At 35.2% G+C, this 20,017-nt stretch overlaps 1 protein-coding gene and 2 pseudogenes across 1 annotated transcript in view; 2 read left to right on the top strand and 1 right to left on the bottom strand.

Moving 5' to 3' along the window:
• Window positions 1–20,017, top strand: part of LOC141672096 (glutathione S-transferase T1-like) — a 272,410-nt gene that overhangs the window by 140,090 nt on the left and 112,303 nt on the right. The gene's annotated exons all lie outside the window — the stretch shown is intronic.
• On the top strand, window positions 15,331–16,596 carry LOC141672093 (xyloglucan-specific galacturonosyltransferase 1-like; annotated as a pseudogene).
• LOC141672100 (putative phospholipid hydroperoxide glutathione peroxidase) lies at window positions 16,682–18,121 on the bottom strand (annotated as a pseudogene).

Genomic DNA, 20,017 nt, shown 5'->3' with positions numbered 1-20,017 from the left:
CGGAATGCAAAGTCGGGTTTGAGGGGGAGTGTTAGAATTCAAACCCTTCCAGAAGTTTATTTTTATCTACGTAACAGTGTGTAATAAATTACAACTAGTATGAATAGTAGATAATAAAGCAGCTATACACTCAGAAATAAAGCTCCTGAAAATATGGTAGGCAATAGTGGCAGTTTTCATGCATGCACTAATAATGAAGCAGAGAAAATTCCAGGTCTTCTGTGACATTAAATAGAAGTAGCTATGTGTGTATTTGAACCAGCTAGTAGAACCTTATCATCTCCTCAATATATGGTGGCCGGATGTGAAAAACTAGATGCTTATAAAGGAAAAGATTGCAACAGCTGTTGGGTGTAAGGGTCAAGCTTTGAATCCTACTAATAAGGTAGGCTGTATAGAAAATAGATAGTAAGCTTATGTAAGCAGTGATGTATGTGGTTATTTGAGCCTATAAATAAGGCCACCTAGCTGCATGTAATGTTGTACACCAAGAGTGAAATTTACAGAGAAAGAAAAGAGCAGAAGCTCTTGTGAGAGAAAAAAAGCTCTGCAGTGTGTGTAAACACTTATATGTATAAGTTGTATTTTTATTATTAAGAAATAAAAGTAATCTCCTATTATTGTGCTGGTGTATTTATATTATTGAAATTTTTGATATAAAGCACATCTACGTTTCCAACAATATTGAGTTTGAGTTTTAATGACTTGTCTCCCCAAATGAAAGACTGTTTGAATTCATATCAGAAGCCGAGGAAGGTGAAGGAGTAATCATGGAGGACATAGCTGAAAACTGTTTGAATGAGCTGATTAACCATAATTTGTTTCAGGTTAATAAATTGGGATGGAACGGACAAGTTAGGAGTTGCCGGGTCCATGATCTTGTCCGTGATCTTTCCATAAAAAATGCAAAGGAGCACAAGTTGTTGGTGGTTTTGGACTCAGGTAAACACCATCCAGAACTCATTTATTTGTTGGAAGGACAACCTCGTCATGCCACTTACAATGAAATAGGTGAGTACTTGAAACTAGTTGAGCATAGATTTGATGCTTTATGTTTGCATTCATTGGCAGTGATAAATTATTTAAGTGGTAAATATGAATTAAAAGAAATGAAGTTGGTGTGTGCGAGATTCAAAAATCTTAAAGTCCTGGATATGACAAGTGTACATTCACAGAGAATACCAGAAGAAATAGGAGATTTAGTTCACTTAAGATACTTGGGCTTAATGGGTTATTCTACAATACCTATAGAAATTCCAGCAAGTATAGGCAAGCTTAAAAAGCTACAAACCTTGCACAGTCGGAGGAATACAGACTACACAGTTCCGAAATAGATCTGTGAGCTGCATGAGTTGAGGTATCTACACATTCGAATTAGTGGGAGTTTGAATGGATGAAGATTGATACTGTTAATCTTACCAACCTCCATACACTCTGTATATGTGAAGAAGAAGAAGAAGAAGGATACAGTTACACGCTGGAATCCTTAGCAAATTTAACAACTCTCCAAACATGTATCCTATACTTTAAATATGTTGATATTCCAACACTCAAACCACTCTCGTCTTGCAATCGTCTCAAGAGCCTGGACTTATTGAGCACTCTAAAGGATCCATCAGAACTACGTCATCTGCCCAATTCTTTGACGAATTTAAGTCTAAGCTTGAGTGAGTTGACAGAAGATCCAATGCCCCCTCTGGGAAGTTTGTTGAATCTCACCGTTCTTCGGTTATTTAATGTATACGGCGGAAACAAAATGGTATGCAGTGAGAATGGGTTTCCAAGTCTTCAAATTTTAATATTATATGGTTTCCAAAATCTGGAAGAACCGGAAGTTGAGGACGAAGCTTTCCCTTCTCTAAAACAATTTCAAACAGATTATTGTCCAAAATTGAAGAAGATTCCTATTCAACTAGCAGAATACCTAGGGCCTGGGTTCCATGACTTTTTTAATTCTTTGCAATATTTAATTTGCAATATCCCTCTTTATTTTAAGAAACATTGTCAAGATTAATTTTGTTTAATGGTACGAGGTAATTATAATTGAGATTAATTTATGAAATATAATTAGGTTTTTGTTTGTTAAATTTGTTTTGCTTAATAGAAGATAAGACTATAATTCTTGACAAGGGACGTATATAATTCTCTAATTCTTTTCGCAATAATTTATATATATATATATAACAAACTTAAAATTGAGAAATCTTGAGGATGATTTTTAAATTTTGTCTTTATTCATCAAAATGATAAAATTTTAAAAAATAATTAATAACATTAATCAATACAATACAATACAATACTATAATAAACAAAATGGAGTATAATTTGTAGTTTAGTTAACCCCTCATTTTGGTTATCCCTTCATTTTGGTTATCCCTTTTGATCACAACCGTCGAATCTTCTTCATCAAATAATCAGAAGCCGTTAGATCCAAATACTAAAAAAATACACTCCATAAGTTCTTGAATCCCGTCAACAACAAACATTTATATTATTATTTATAAAGATATATATATATATGTTCTCAGGTTGGAATCACGTTAACAATAAATATTTATATTATTATTAATAAAGATACATATAAGTTTTCAGGTCGAATCTCACCAACAGTAAACAATTACATTATTATTTATAAACAAATCCACAACCATATACTATAGGGGTTAATTATCAAATAGGTCACTTACTGCGTCCAAATGTATCAAGTGAGTCACTGATTACAAAACTACAAAATTGACTCAAATGAGTCACTCATTTAAAAATTTATATAAAAAATATTACTGTATCGTTAGTCGAAATTCTTAAAATTATTATATATTGAGTTTCACACATTTTTTATGAATCATATTACATCCAAATGAAAAGTTCCGAGTTCTACTATTTTAGATAATATTGTTAGATTTTTAAAATTTCATCAACTATTTATTTTTAATTTTTTGGTTGTTTCATCTGATTTAATTAACTTGGTAATTTAGCTGAATTCGTTTTACTTGTTTAGGGTATTTCAATTGGTATTGTTTATCTATACATGTATGTTTGACTTTAAATTTCAAGTCATAAAGAGCACTCTTAATAGTTCAAACCAAGCTTACATGTGTGTATAAATGGACACTTGATGTCCAGCTGAACACCATAAATGGGTGGGACTAATTGGATCTTTTGCTTGAATTATTTTAGTTTAAAGTCATTTTAACTTAGCTATTGCTGTATATCACGGTCCTACTGCAGTTACACAAGCTTCATTAGATTGCTAAAATATATCTTATATTTAATCATGGGTCCTGTTCCCTGACAATCATGTGTCAGGGAACCCTTAACCAACACACTATCTCCTGGCCGTTGGATCGTGGATCCAACGGCCAGGAATAAAAAAAAAATACGCCGGTCCGCGCTTTTTTTCCGCAGAATGCTACCCTTTCCGCATTATTTTTGCGCGGAACATATTTCCCTTCCACGGATAATATTAGCGGAACGTCTGTACTTGCAGTTTATAACCCTAAAAACTATCACACTTTCATTTTTTTGCAGCATTTGTCAATTTGGAGAGCAAATTTGGGGGAATTCTTGATTTTGTTCATCCTTATTCACTAATTACATTTGGTAAGCTCAATTTCTTACTTTTTTATTGTTGTAGTTATGGATAAGATGTTTGCTCGGTTTCAAGATAGAAAAGCTTTGAGAAAAAATGATAATGTTGTAAATAGTGAGGTTGTTGATATTAGTGATAGTTGCCTACGTAATGATAATGTAAATTATATTAACCTTGTTGATGATTGTGATGAAAATATTTATGTTAGTGAACATAGATTTGAAAATAAAGATTTGCATGAAAATAGTGAGTTTGTGCATGAGGGTGGGGATAAGAGTGTTGTTGGGGAAGAAGATATTATAATTTCTTTCTTGAGTCAAAATTTCCCTAATTTGGTGGCCGCTGAAAATATAATTAGGGCCTATGCTTTGAAAAATGGGTTTGCAATTAAAATCCAAAATACACAAAGGCGTGTGGACAAAACAATATATGCTCGTACTTATGTTTGTAATTTAGCGGGAGAAAACCGCGATAAAGAACCCGTAGAGGATGAAGAAGTTTTGATAGGAAGTGTCAGTAGTGAGAAGAAGAAAATACGTAGAGACAAACTTCCTAGAAGTGGATGTAAATTTGGGATCTATGTGATTAATAGGCGAAATACAAGGCATTGGGAGATAACATCGTTGGAGTTAAATCACAATCACGATGTTGTGTCGCCTTCTAAGATGAATTTGATAAAAAGGAGCGACATGTAACCGCCGCCCAAAAGAATTTAATTAAGAGTTTACATGTTTCGAGTATTGCGCCTAGACAACAAATGAATATATTTAGAAAAATGCATGGAGGAGAGGAGCAAGTAGGGTTTCATGCCCAACACTTGAGAAATATCGTGCGAGATTTTAGAAAAAATAATTTTGGTTTGAATGATGCGCAAGCGGGATTGGATTTGTTACATAGGTTAGAAGAGGAAAGTGGAAGAAATTTTTTTATTCGGACTCTAATTGATGAAGAAGGAAGATTGAAGTGTCTTTTATGGGTTGACCCCCGGTCGTTGTTGGCCTACAAAAAATTTGGTGATGTGGTTGCATTTGATACAACATATCGAACAAATAGGTATGCTATGTCGTTTGTGCCGTTCACCGGGGTGAATCATCACTATCAATCGGTTCTCTTTGGTTTTGCACTAATGCGTGATGAATTGAAGACTACATTTGAGTGGGTTTTGGGAACTTGGTTAGAGGCCGTTGAAGGAAAAGCACCTTTGGCTATTATCACCGATCAAGATCAAGCGATGGCGGGGGCAATTCAATCTCAACTACCGAACATGACATATTTGTTGTGTTCGTGGCACATTAGTAACAAATTTCCGGAAAAGCTCTCAACCTACTATGCAAAGGAGGAATTTAAAGGTGACTTCAACAATTGCATATATCACTCGTTGACTGAAGAAATTTTTGAGGATAGGTGGAAAGCATTGATCTTGAAGTACAAGTTGGAGGATAATACATGGTTGCAAGGCTTGTATAAATTGAAGCATAAGTGGATTGATGCTTATACACGTAACATTTTTTCCGCGGGGCAAAAAACAACTTCAAGAAGCGAAGGAATGAATGTCTTTTTTGATGCTTATGTAGGGTCTTGCACGGGGTTGAAAGAATTTGTCGAGGGTGCACAAAAAGCATTAGAAAGACAATTTATGCGTGAGAAAGAAGAGGATTATAATACACGTCATAAAATTCGTTGCATGCGACTGAACACCGCCTTGGAGCAACATGCCGCTTCCATTTATACGAGAATTCCCTTTATTTAAGTCTTTTTTTTATTTCGATGTAATTTTGTCAAACTAGACAAGTTAAGCACTTATTTGGATTTGAATTGCGACAATTATGTAATTTCAAATTTGTCATTGATCCATTACTTGAAAACTTATTATGTTGAAATACAACTCTTTCAATGTGATATGAAATAGAATGCAACTTTATTTTGTAATATTTATGCTTGTCATGCATGGGAATTTACATGCAAAGTTGGAAAAATGACCATATGTTAGTCAATATAGTCAAGTACTTCTTAAATTTTGGAAGTCATAAGAAACAATATTCTAATCAACATTTTATTGCATAATCCAGTTCATATAGTTGAAATACATCATTATTTTACAGATTTCACATAAAATAGGGGATAAAATTTCCAGAATCTTTCTGTCCTTTCCGCGGAAAATAACCTCGGAAAGCATTAATCCTTCCGCGCTTATTTTCCGCGGAAAGGATAGAAAGATTTTTGGAAATGTTCCTTCTGGAAAGGCACATCCCACCTGTTTTACAGGATACCAACCAACCAAGCAACAGTCTATGCACAATCAAACAACAGCAACCTGTAAAATATAAGAAAAAAAATTCGCCAAATTTAGTCACCCCTCCAAATATGGGCCAAATCGCCAAAAAATTACAAAACCTCAAATTTTGATATTTCTCCAAACCTTTTAAAATTTGCACACAACTGTATGAGGGTCATTATATATACAAATCAATAAAAAATAGAAATAAAAAACTAAAAAGGGGACGGGAAAGGGACCCGGTCGATAAATGACCGAGAGAAATGAAACAAATGTCAATTGTCATTAAACCAAATAAAGGGGACGCGATGATATTCAAATATAACGAAACAAGTTCAAATATACTACACAAGCATAAGATTAAGTCACAAGTTCAACTAAACTACACAACTAGACGAATGACCTAACTACTACTTTTTCCGGCTACCCTCTCCATCCTTTGCCTCATGCGATGTGTTGGTATGGTTTTAGCCATCACTCTTTGAAGCTCCTTTGCAATCCTATAACGAAAGATCTCCACGTCTGAGGCATCCCAATGTACTTTAGCCAGGTCATATCCCTGCAAGGTGTAGTCCATATATTTGCACACGTACACACCGCAATCTGAGTAGTTATCTTGTTTAGGCATTACATCCCAAACATGAACTAAAGGCTCTTCATCTAGGACATTTCTATTCTTGCCAACATAACGAAGCATTCCTCCAACAACTCCAACCTAACACACAACGAAAAATAAAATTAGTTCACGTAGGCAATAAGGAAAGATTTAGAAATTACAATATAAGGTATCATCGATGAACTATTACCACGCACTCTTCCTCTTCAGGATATTGAGCGTTGAAGTGCATAGGATCAAGTACCATCATGCCCCATTCCTTCACAGAAAATACCATGAGAATCCAATGGTTCTGGTTCACATTCGCATGAGGAAATATGTAGTCCACCTGGTTAATTGGTGGACCTACCCCACAACTCGCCCAATTAACAAAGAAATGCATGGTCCTCGCAGAATAGGGACGTGAGTAGTCCATTTTTTTCGCCAACTCCATAAAAAGTGGATCCATGAAGTAGTATGAAGGCATTCTCGGATACACCCCCGCGGCAGCTATGGCCTCCTCACGATCACGCAATAACCACTGCAAGAAACATGTTATACGATAAATGAAATAAAAAGAAAAACATAAATGAAAGAAGGTCAAAGATTATACCATGTAGGCATATATGACCCTATCATCTAGCCATCCTTTGGGTTCCAAACTCTGCATAACACTTGTGTCCAAGGTTCACTTAAGATCGTGTTTAATAGGACCACTCCCGGGAAAACCACCCAATCTCCAATCCCTCCTAATAGCGTCCATCCTCTCCCACTTTAGTCTCTTATTTATATCCCATTTCTCTTCCACAGGGCGGCGGATATCTATCTTCTCAGCCCTGGAAGACGAGCCTGCTCCAAATATAGATGCCTGTGTCGGGGCCTGTGACACCTGTTGAGATGGCTGTGTCATGTCAATTACATCGGCCTCTCGAGTCTCTCCAACTTTAGGCCTCAGCGCCTCGGGAGAAAGATAAACATGCTGGAACACTGGAGCCATATATGCCGGACCTCTAACATCCTGCATGAATCTACAGTACGGCTCAAGAAATATAGGGGCAATCCTCCCAAACTCCTGCTCATACTCAGGGGGAATGCTACTATCCATAGCTTGCAGACATGCCAACCCCTTTTGTATCTGCAAAATACATTTGTGGCATATAATCAGATGTTACTATAATGCAAAGGAGGAAACAATTCTACAAAATATCGGAAAAACAATTATTAACAAACTTACAAGGTCAAATGCCTGGCAATGGTTGTGGCTTCCCAACACGCATCCGTGCAATGCCCGAGTACCACTGCATGTAGCCTGTGTCATCCACTGCGTCTGGCTGATGAGCAACTACAACCTCGGGGTGCTGACTAAAATGGGTCCACTCACCAATCTCAGCAAACCATATACCTCGCCAGTCATAGGGATTAAACGGAATCATAGGCTTCCTATACTCTGTCATGTTAACATGTGACCGTGGGATACCCTGTCTGAACCCGAACTGTCTCATCACCCTGTCTGAATGCTGATACTCTACAACATCATAGCATAGCACTGGAATCCTGGCAAGACCAAAGTAATGAGCCTCCCATTCCTCAGCCGATATGTCATGATCCCCATCTGAATCCTCCTCCACCTCATGAAAGTGGGCATATGGCGTCCAAGACACAATATCAGTTGCTACTCCATCAAACTCGCCTCTATAATGTGGCAAACTATGATGAGGCGCCAATCTACTATCACGTCTACCTATAGCCCATTTTCTCTTAACAACAATCCCAGTCCCAGGAGCATCCTCATCCATAGGATCATCAGGAACAACATCAGCCTGCACCTTACCCTTCCCTCCCCTTCCCCTACCCTTAACCCTAACCTCCTTCACCTCCGTTACCGTCTTCCCCCTAACCTCCTTCCCTTGTTTCCCTTTCACCTCCATCCCCTTCGCCTCCTTCCTCTTCACCTCCTTCCCCTTCTTCCCCTTCTTCCCTTTAGGCTCCTCCTCCGCCTCCACCTCCGCCTCCTCCTCCTTTTCCTCAGCTACCACCTCATCTACCGGCCTAGCCCAAAACTCAGCTACTGGATATGAATCCCTGATAGGATCAGGAAGTGGTCTCCCAATCAAGAACCGTTCATATGCCCACAACTGCAACAACTATGTACAACAGGCAATCCTCTTGGCCCCTTTCTGTGCTGCATGCTCGAGCCCCCTATATAGATATGAAAGAACCGCAGAACCCCAAGACCAACTCTGCACACCCGTAAGATAGCGGAGGTGTCCAATGTACTTCGGGTGCACCACATTCCTACTACTGGTAGGAAATAGAACAGAACCAACGACCATGAGCCGGTATGCCTGTGTGTGGATAGCAATCCTCCTCGGATCAGGACCCGGATCGGCCCTCCCATATCTCTGATACAACCAAGTGTACTTTATGTCGGCTCTGGCCCATCCCGCCTTCACCTCCTCCTCATCCAACGGCTCAAACCACTGTTTCGAAAAATATGTTAAACCACTGTCCAGACCGTCTCCAACTAACGCATGACCAGCAACCGGTAAACCCAAAATATAGCCAACATCCTCCAAAGTCACTGTCATTTCCCCCTGTCTCATGAAGAAGGTGTTGGTCTCGGGACGCCACCTCTCCACAAGTGCCGTGACAAGCCTGACATCATTCTGCAAAACCACACCCGGATTTGCAAACAGACCAAAACCAATGTTATGCAACAAGTCCTTCTGTGCATCAGATAAAATCCACCTACACATGTTCTTGTTCCCACAATAACACTACAAAGGACCCCGCTCATGTCCATCCCAAACATCCGAACTCACATGATAGGAGTTATCAAAGATAATGTCATGACTAACTGGACCCGGCAATATGTTATCCATCCTGAAACAATAAACACACAATTTAACGTTAGTTACTTCCACATTTAAAATTGACCGTATAATCACATCCACATGTACCAGAACCAGAATGTGATAAAATTTAGGCCTTGTTAATTCAAATCTCAACCAACACATTTCAATCAATCAAATCTCAATTCCAAATTTCTATGAGCAGATGGCTATTGGCATAAATGTAAGCTACGAACTCTATCATTATGGTTCATTCTTAGTCGAATTACAAGATTGCACCTTTGTCCGAGAAACTTTCATAGTCATACATAGGGAACACTGTCCTGGTCTCTGAAGGTAACTTAGAAATCAAAATAAGACAAGTACAAAACAACATGTCTAGGATCGCATAAACACTTCCAAATAATCGGACATAATCAACAAAGAATCAACAATCGGGTTCAACAAAAACACAATCGGGTTCAAAACACAACCGGGTTCAAAACAAAAACACAATCAATGGGGTCGAATTACATATACACACATACTTACATATACATATAAAATTATAATCCAATCAATTCAAAGTAAACAAAGAACAAAGAACAATCAATTCAATTTCAAAACCCTAACCCTAAGAACAGACTAATACAAAGAACAATCGAGAGAATCGAACCTTTGGATAGAAAATGGTTCTTGGTTGGTTGTTGTTTCGGTTGAAATCGCCAGAAAATCGCCAGAGAAGTAGGAAGTATATGATTTTGGTGGTTGTGTTTGTGTATATAACTGATGGAGAAAAAAGTCGGGCTGTTATTAGTTTCTGCACGTTCCGCTAATATTATCCGCAGAAGGGAAATATGTTCCGCGCAAAAAAAGCGCGGAAAAGGTAGCATTTCGCGGGAATCCAACGGCCAGGAGATAGTGTGTTGATTAAGGGTTCCCTGACACATGATTGTCAGGGAACAATACCCTTTAATCATTATCTAATCTTGCAAGTAAGCAACCCTATATCTCCTTCCCTTACCTGTTATACCATACGACGTACGTATCATTCAACTTCATCATTAGATAATTCTACTTTTGCATATTGAAGGCATGTGTGTCTCTTTTGTGAATTATTGTAATCCGGCCAACCTCTAATTAATACATTTGCGAAGCTATAGATCGGAACAACTGCTATCTACACGCTGAAATACCCACACAGCTACACAAGCCAAAATAATATGGAATAAACTAAACCAATCATTTCTAGGAGGAGATGAAGAAGGAGAAGATGAATTACTATATGATACACAAGACCTCTGTTTTTATCTACAGGTTAATTAATCCACACTCCTGATCTTGATTAAAATCAAAATTTCATTCATTAAATTTACTCTACCTGATATTAATTTAATCTACCAGAGAATATATGCTTTCACTGCCAGTTCGCTTACTGCTTTAGTCATCATGCTTTTGGTGTGACCTTTTAATTCACTATTTGATTCTCGTGTTTCTGTTTTTATATTTTACTTGCATTGTGATGACAAATTGTATTGTTGTATAGAATGTAGAGTTGTTAATGGCGATTATGTAAATTCAGTGTTTGTGTAGGGAAATTTGGTTATAATCTAATCGAGTATAGAGCCTAATCCCGGAGGTCTCGAATTTAAACTCCAATTTATTGTAAAATAGTATTCTGATTTTCATTAATAGATTCTCTAATATTAAAACGGGCTTTCAAAAAAGGGGAGTTTTAGAGATATGTATGATCCAAATGAGTCTGTCTATCTACTACTCCCTCCGTCCTTCCTCCCTCCTTTTGATTTGTTATCAAAACGATTGAGCACGGAGATTAAGAAATATGTATAAAGTAGTGAAAAAGAGAAACAAAAGTTGGTGAAGTGGTGGATCCCATTGATTTTTAATGTATAAAAGGGAGATAGTGGGGTAAAAGTAGTGTGAAAAGGGAAAAAAGTGGGAAAGTGGAGGTACCCATTGACTATTTTTGATAAGTTTTAAAATGTAAAGAAATGAATAGGACATCACAAAAAGTAAAGTGTAAAGAAATGAAGAAAAAGACAGAGGGAGTAATATTTTGGTACGGCAGAGTTTATAGCTTTATGATGTAAGATTAGAGCTTTTATTAGCCTATGTTTGGTTCATATTGTTTACATCAACGTGCTATGTGCTATATCTATATGTGCCTTCTCTGGACTGTTCACTATAATCTACTCCCTTCGTCCCAATATACGTTTCCTCTTTTGACTTTCGGTACTGTTCACGGTAAGCGATTGACTACTAATTTACGTCTAATCTATAATATCAAACATAGTCATGAGTAATCTCGTTGGATTCGTATTTATCAGTACTTTAATACAGTGAAAATTTTATATTTAATACTAATACAAATTTAAAGATATTAACGATCAAAAGTGTGCATTGACAAACGTGTCCAACACAAATAGGAAACGTTTTTAGGGACGAAGGGAGTAATTTTTACATTTGATGTCTCTTTTGCAGTGACTGATTGTGTTTGCCTATCCCATCAAATTTACTTTGCTGTTTACACTTGGCAACTTGATGGCTATTGTAAGCTCTGCTTTAGTGCTGTTTTTATGTTTTAATTGTTGATACATTCTTGTTTAGCCATAATTTGTGTAGTTATTTTTGTAAACTGTCTGATATAATAGTATGTAGAATGATTGTGGTTCCCCTGGTATCTAACTATAAGCAGAGACATGTAAATATAACAAAATTTTGTATCCTCTTCTTCTATATATGTATATTTTGTATCCTCTTATATATTTGACAAATTAATTACATTTGGTATTTTGCTTGTTAAATTTGAGTAAAATCACTCGATTTTATAAATTTGACCAGAAAACAAAAATGTCATATTTAATAATTCACCGATTAATTTTGACTACTGGACGTAATATTTATAAATATGACCAACCAAAAATGGTGTCATATTTATAATTGTGACCCGATAATCAATTAATCAATTTATAAAATTGACTCAGAGCCATTTGGTCAAATTTGTAATTTTGACCGCTGTTGGTCATGTTTATGTATAAAAAGCGGGAAATTCAAATTTTTTAAAATTTTGATGTTAGCAGTGAAAAAATATAATTGACTACTGTCGGTCAATTTTAGGCGGTCAAATTTAATTGGTCAAATTTGAGCGGTCACATTTAGTCGGTCAAATTTAATTAAATTTGACCAATTTGACCGATTTTGCTAAATTTGACCAGCCTAAAAAAGACCGACATGATTCGGTCATATTTAACTAAATATGATCACTAGCGGTCAATTTTAGTTAAATATGACTGAAAAATTTCGGTCATATTTAGCCGTTTTTCTTTTAGTGAATTGCATGACTGCACATTATAAAAGTTCGGTTTTGTTCTTCAAGTTTAATGACTTCAAGATGCAACTAAACTAAAACTTGGTAAGATAAGAATCTAACATGCTCAGGAGTCAGGTCTGAGAATTAAGATTTTCTATTAGTTGGAGAACCAAAGTAATAACTTTTATATTGAATGATGCATTTTGATAAGAAGAACAAAAAAACATCAATTTACAAGGCAATGAAACAAATTAATTGTGAAAAGTTGAGTTAATAAGAAATATATAAAAAGGTAAAAGTCCATTAGCAAGGGCAAGTTAGTTACGGTACCTCTCAAAGAGCTTGTAACTTCCATGAACAATTGTTGGCAATTTCCCCATTGGATTTATTACTGAAAGCAGTATTTTGGAAGATGATAACATCAACTTTCTGATTATACCAGTGTTTAGTAGTAATATAACACAAACAGGCACCAAAACACACTCTACGAGTCTGCAAGCAATTACGTTAAATATAAACTGACTAAAGACGTGAATTATATCAGTATTTGTGTTGTAAGATAATGCTAACTCTGCAAATACTTGGGGTTCTCTGATCTAGAGCTATACCTAAAAACTGCAATATCAAGTTACACAAACACTTGAATACACTAGATATGTTATATTATACATGGCAACTTGCTAGCTCACCCAAAATCTTATGACTTAAAGATTAGAGAATAGCATGTATATCATGCTCAGGTGGTAGCAAGTTTCCTCGCTCAAAAGGCTCATTAAGGATATGACATCGGGTAACTAGGAGTCGGGGCAATAGTTACTTTAAGTATCCAAATATTTTTTTTGAGAATATTCAGGAGTGAACTGCTGACCCTTGGCAATATAAACATTAATCTCCTCAAATTCAATCCCATGAAGCCTAATTAAGAAAATTGAAGAAACACACAGTAGATTAGATACATGTAAACACAAATAAACACAGACCAAGATATTTAAAAGTGTGTTTATACCTACTTGCAGAAGATTATAATAGCACAGCAAGGTTGAGAAAGGCGGTTATTGATTTGCAGCTTCATCTTCTTCACATAAACTCTTCTTAACAAATGGGATCACTCTACATTGTCAATTCTGGTTGGCCAGTATCCATTATCCAGGTACAGAACAATAATAATTCTGTTGTGCAACTAAAAATAATTCTGAGTTATTTTCAGAGAAAATAACTGGCTAGAACATCCTCATAAATATTTTTTTTGTACAGTACCTGAATGCAACTATTTATAAGTTCCGCTAACGAATAATTTCGATAAATAAATAAAATTTTTGCTCCAGATTTATTTATTAATGTAATGATTTTTAAATTGTAAAAGTAAGAAAAGTAACCTTATACATAACATATCCGGCTAAGATTAGAAAAGGAAATTTGTGCATGCTCCAGAAATGTAAATAATTATATAGGAGATATTCTAATTTCTAATTGAAAGCATAGCTGATTCCAGTTGAGAAGATCTAAAATTAGCCTTTACTTTCACCCTTAGCATGGTAAGGTTAAAAATTCTTTATATAGGTAATGCAAGTGGCGCTCTCGAAGATGTTAAAGAGGCTTAAGGTAAATAAATTTATTTCAAAATCATAAATCTGATTTCCATTTTAAGATAAATAGTCTTTGCACACTTTTTTACTGCAGTGATTGAACAACATTGATCCGCAGTTTTAGTTCAATAAGCAGCAGAAACAAGCTGGAATGCCAATTGGATCTTGCATCATTTTGAAGAAAATATTGAGCTACTTAGTAACTAGATGCCTGTCATGAACAACAGATGCTGCCAGAGGTGTTTCTTGGCATCATAATATCAAATAATGATTATACATAAGCTGTACATTAAACAATCATTCTCTAATAGAGAAGTCAACAACAAGATCCTACATTGTATGCATCATTATAATATTATAATTAGCCATGCAAGCTTATGGTTTAAATCCATAATTATGCATATTAAACAAGTCTCAATGCAATTAACAAGCCAACGTGCAGCCTACTTTTGGGACAATTTTAGTCCTCCTAAGACGTGCCTTCATGTTCAAGACACTCTTCTTGTGTTGAATATCTTCCCTAAAAACAGAGCAAATTAGCTTGAAGGAACTTGAGTTTTGTTTAGCCAACAAAAATGGCCATTTCACTGTCTAAGAAAAGAGCTAAATCTTCGAAAAGAGCTGCAATAGAGCTTGGTTTCTTTCAATTCATCCTTTCCAAGTTACTCTCTTGAGTTCCATTAACACTTCTTCTTTTGGTTCTTGTTTTCCTCTGGTCTTCTACCACTACCATCATCTCTGGTCACATTCTCCACGTATGTGTATCCTCGAGAAAGCTCAAAAATCTGTATTGCCTTTCTGCTGGTGCACAACCCAATTTTGATGTCCCTCTTCCACTTATTAATGCTAGTTCTGTTGATGATCATAAACTTGAAGTTAGCATACGAGAAAGTGTTCCTAGTGTTGATATCAAGAACAACGCAACTCTTGTTACGCAAGAGATTGCCAGTTATGTTGTTCAAGAGAACAATATTGATGATCATAAACTCAAAGTGGGCATACGAGAGAATGGTCCTGTTGACATCAATGACGACAAGGCTCTTGTCACACAAGATCTTCCCGGTTCTGATGTTCAAGAGAACAACAAAAACCTTATTGTTAGCAACATTGTTCATAACAATAACAATATGCTTTCAGAGTTTGAATCTGCAGTGAAGGTGGTGGAAGAGCATCTGCAAGTGCATCGATCATGGAGATCAAATTCAAGTAGCCTCACAACATGTGATGGCAGAGGGGTTTATGTGTATGATTTGCCACCAAAGTTTAACAAGGATTTGGTAGCTCAGTGTAGTGATATGTCTCCTTGGTTGGATTTCTGTCAATTTTTCAGGAATGAGGCACTGGGAGAGCCAATACCGAAACTTGGAAAAGCCTGGTAGAACATTCATCAGTTTTCTCTGGAACCAATTTTTCATTCCAGGGTTATGAAGCATCCTTTTAGAGTTTATAATGAAAATGAAGCCAAGCTATTCTATGTTCCATTCTATGGTGGCTTAGACATCTTGAGATGGCCTTTCAAGAATGCCTCTCCTGATGTTAAGGACGCTTTGGCATTGGAACTGGTAGAATGGCTTAAAATGCAGAAACCATGGGCTTTAAACTCAGGCAAAGATCCTGTCTTTGTTTTGGGTAAAGTTTCATGGGATTTTCGGAGAAAGGATGATTCTCCATGGGGAAGTACATTTTTGAATCTTGAAGAAATGCAAAACCCGATAAAGCTACTGATTGAAAGGCAACCTTGGCATGTTAATGACATTGGAATCCCACATCCTACCTACTTCCATCCTCACTCCGATGAAGTTATCTTCTCATGGCAATTCAAGATCATCCAATCAAGCCGAAACAACCTCGTTAGCTTTGCAGGAGGTGCAAGACCAGATTCTCCAGACAGTATAAGATCAGTGCTGATTAACCAATGCACTTTAGCAAATACTGGAACATGCAAGTTTCAGAATTGTAGTTCAGGAGGTTGTGATCAGCCTGAATCCATCATCGAACTATTCTTGGAATCTGAATTTTGTTTACAACCTCCTGGTGATAGTCCAACTAGAAAATCTGTCTTTAATTCTCTTATATCAAGTTGCATTCCTGTGTTTTTTGATCCCTTCACAGCTTACTATCAATATTCATGGCATTTGCCTGATGATCACGATAAGTATTCAATGTTTATAGATCAAGAAGAGGTGAGAAAGTCGAAGGTGAATGTGGTAGAGTGGCTAATGAAGATACCTAAGAAGGCCAGGGATGACATGAGGAGGTATATAGTGTATGAATTGTTGCCTGGGTTGGTGTATGGAGATTCAAGTTCAGACTTTGAACAGTTTCAAGATGCCTTCTCTATAACAATGAATAATCTCCTTGAGAAGGTAACCAGACTGGAGTAAAGTGTATAATGTCATGGTGTTAAATATTTCAAATTTCAAATGTACATGTTATAAATTGCTTGATGATAATTTCATAAATACCTGATTAGACCAGAAAATTCTGCAGTTTTTGTAATTCTTTACTAACATGAGTACATCAATTAACAAAATTTATCGCTGTGTTATTCATCATTAACAGCAAACATATCACGAAACTCGCCATAGGCTCATAGAATTCACACATTACACTGAACATTTCCCTTGCTCCACAGAGCAAACACTCATAAAACTCACAACATAACTATATTTTCCTTAAAATCTTCACAATCACACGCTTTTTTCTCCATACATGTTGCAGACGAGGTAGGTACTAGTCAAACATTAAAACTCAGGCCTCAATCCCGGTTATCAAGCGACTCCTAAAACTTTCTTGATATCGTTCTGCAGAAGTCGAAATGATCATATGTTGGCCACAATATAATTAACTTGAGTAATGAAATGCAAGTAATTGTTACCTCAAAGGTAAGCGGAGTGGTTGTGGGAGCATAACGTTCAACAAGTTTGCCATCTTTATCGACTAAAAACTTGGCAAAATTCCATTCAATTTCATCTCCTTTGACAGACTTGAGGTACTTGTATAACGGAGCAGCATCCGATCCATTCACATCAACCTAAATAATCGAAAAACCACAGAAATTTCTCAGAGCGTGCCACTGGCATACTGCAGTTCAAGATCAAAACGTGTACTAAAATCCATACCTTACTGAAGATAGGATATTCAGCTTTGAAACGAGTGCAAAAAAGTTTTCAATTTCTTCATTAGTCCCAGGCTCCTGTCCATTAAACTGGTTGCATGGAAATGCAAGAATCTCTAGTCCTGTAAAGTCACTCACCAGATTGTTAATCACGAAAAACACTAAACAAATGCAAGGATTCAACAACAGCTTCAGCTAACTCAAGCTTGATCATAGATTCATGACAGTGAAACCAACCTTGATCCTTGTACTTCTGGTACAACTCTGCCAACTCTGTATAGTTTGAAGTGGTAAGGCCACTGCACATCAAAGCAAACAAGTCATAATCCAATACAGTTCTTTAACAAATGCACATATTGCTAAATCCTCAGGATATTAGGAGGTGGAACGGAAATCAAACATGTGACCTATTTTATATAGAACATCGACATCATTGATAAATCAATAACATACCATTGAGATGCAACATTGACAATCAACAAAACTTTACCCTTGTACTTGCTTAGCTCTACATCATCCCCCTTGCCATCCTGCAATCATCAGTCAAACATTTTTAATGCATTCATTCAACCTACACTACATTGTAAATGGTCTATTTATGACGGAAAAATTTATATCCAAAGAAAGAAATGAAAGAACCTTGACAGTGAAGTTATGGATGGATTGCACACTGCTTAATTCACTGGCCATTTAAAAAATCTTGAAACCTCAAAAATATAAAAATAGTTTTTTTTTTGTGTTTTTTGCAAATGAAGTTAATATTTTGTATAAGTTGTTGAGAAGAGAAGAGGAGCTCAAAGCCTATATATAGGCATTTACCGTTATGTTAGCAATGACGCAGATACAAAAGATGTGTACGAGCATATAGATTAGTTGGGGTTAATATTATGACAAGTGTCCGACATTTTGAGTGCAGTTAGATTTTAATAAAGATGAGAAATTATTGAATTTAAAAGAATGATTAAATTGGAATAAAGTGGCTAGCTTTCACATTTTGCAAGCGTCCATTGAAAACGCCACGTTTTGCTTTTATGATTGGAATTTGATTATTCTAGAATAGTTATATCAACTGAATACGTCACAAAATTATTTTTAATTTTTTAAGGCGTATTTTCAAAAAAAAATTCTGAACAAAAGTATATATATATATATATTAAATTTTAATTCAAAAAAAGAAAAACTAAAAAAAAGTGTGCTGAACTATGACTTTTATATATTTTAAAATACGTATAAAAAGTCAAAGGTACTCGTAATTTGGGACAGAGGAAATTTTAATTTTCATCACATAACTTTTATTTGCTTAAATTTGATTCCTTCACTAAGTCTGGTTATTTATTTTAAGAAATTATCAAAAATGCTAAAAAATCGAGTTTATTTACAATTTTGCTGTTTGTTTAAAAAATATTGGTAAAAATGCGGTTGGCAGTAAAAATCAATTTACTTTTACATTTTTGTGAAAATATTTGAGGTTGTATTTGTATTTACAGCCATTACAATTAGTTGCAAAATTGTATTTCTAAAGAAAATTAGAAATTTGTATTTTCTTGAATAAATAAAAATTCATATTTTTCCCTAGAAAATTCACTCAATTTTTTACTTTTATTTGAATCGATCAACAAAAATAATGATAACAAGAAGAAGAAGAAAGGGGAAATCAAACTGGTGACATGGGAGTGCACTAAAATAGCTTAAGGAACTTAATGCGGACAAATTCTAATTTTTAAGATTATTAAAAGAAGCATTCGACATTTAAATTAAAATTTAATGGAAACAACTTTTTCTTAAAGCATTTTGTTGGATTTCAAGGAACTATCTACATTATTATATTAAAAAAGAAATATTAAAAATTCAGTTGTTGGTTTTTGGTTCTTGGTCATTCGATCAGATCAAATTAATGAGAACCGTTAAATATAATCTTAAAAATTACTACCTCAGTCCCTTCATTTCTTTACAGTTTTTTTTTCACATACTTGCACGCATTTTAAGGCAATTATAAAATATATTTTTGTAATTTATTTTTAAAATTTTCTTTTTTATAAAAGTTTGAACGTTATATTTTTATTTAGAAGAAAAAAATTTTAAAAAAAGAATCATGAAACTACATTTAATAAGAGTTGTCTCCGAGTCCCCGTCCCCAATGTAAAAAAATTTGAGGGAAACTTTGAAGGAAATGGATGGAGTATAATTACAATAGAATTTTCAAGGAGGAGTGTATCCATATTTATATATGGAATTAGGATGGTCCGGACGTGGTTTAAAAATCAAAAAGTATAATTTCAATAGAATTTTAATAATTATATTAAAAGAAGTATATAATTCAAAAAAGTTAAAAAAAATAAAATTACTTTAATTATAATCATATAATATATTGAATTAGCAATATATAAGAAAATTAGGAATACGACAAAAGGATGAAACAAACATAAAACCAAACTTAATAGGATAAGACATATAACATAAAAAAAATAAAATCATATTTAATAGAATCATAAACATTATAAAGTACACATAATAATAAACGATGTAACCAAAAGTTTTAGCATAGTTAAAATACATAAAAAATAAAATTATAAGATATATTAATAACCTTTATTAATAAGCAAATATCTTTTTAAGTGGTACTTGATTTCACTTATTTTTTGTTATCACTACCTTTTGGTTTCACTTTTTATGATTCATGTTATAACTCTAA

Source organism: Apium graveolens, chromosome 7, assembly GCF_009905375.1.
Source record: "Apium graveolens cultivar Ventura chromosome 7, ASM990537v1, whole genome shotgun sequence".
In the NCBI taxonomy this organism is placed as follows: Eukaryota; Viridiplantae; Streptophyta; class Magnoliopsida; order Apiales; family Apiaceae; genus Apium; species Apium graveolens.
Note: the sequence above shows the minus strand (reverse complement) of the source record. Positions and strands in the feature narration are given on the sequence as shown.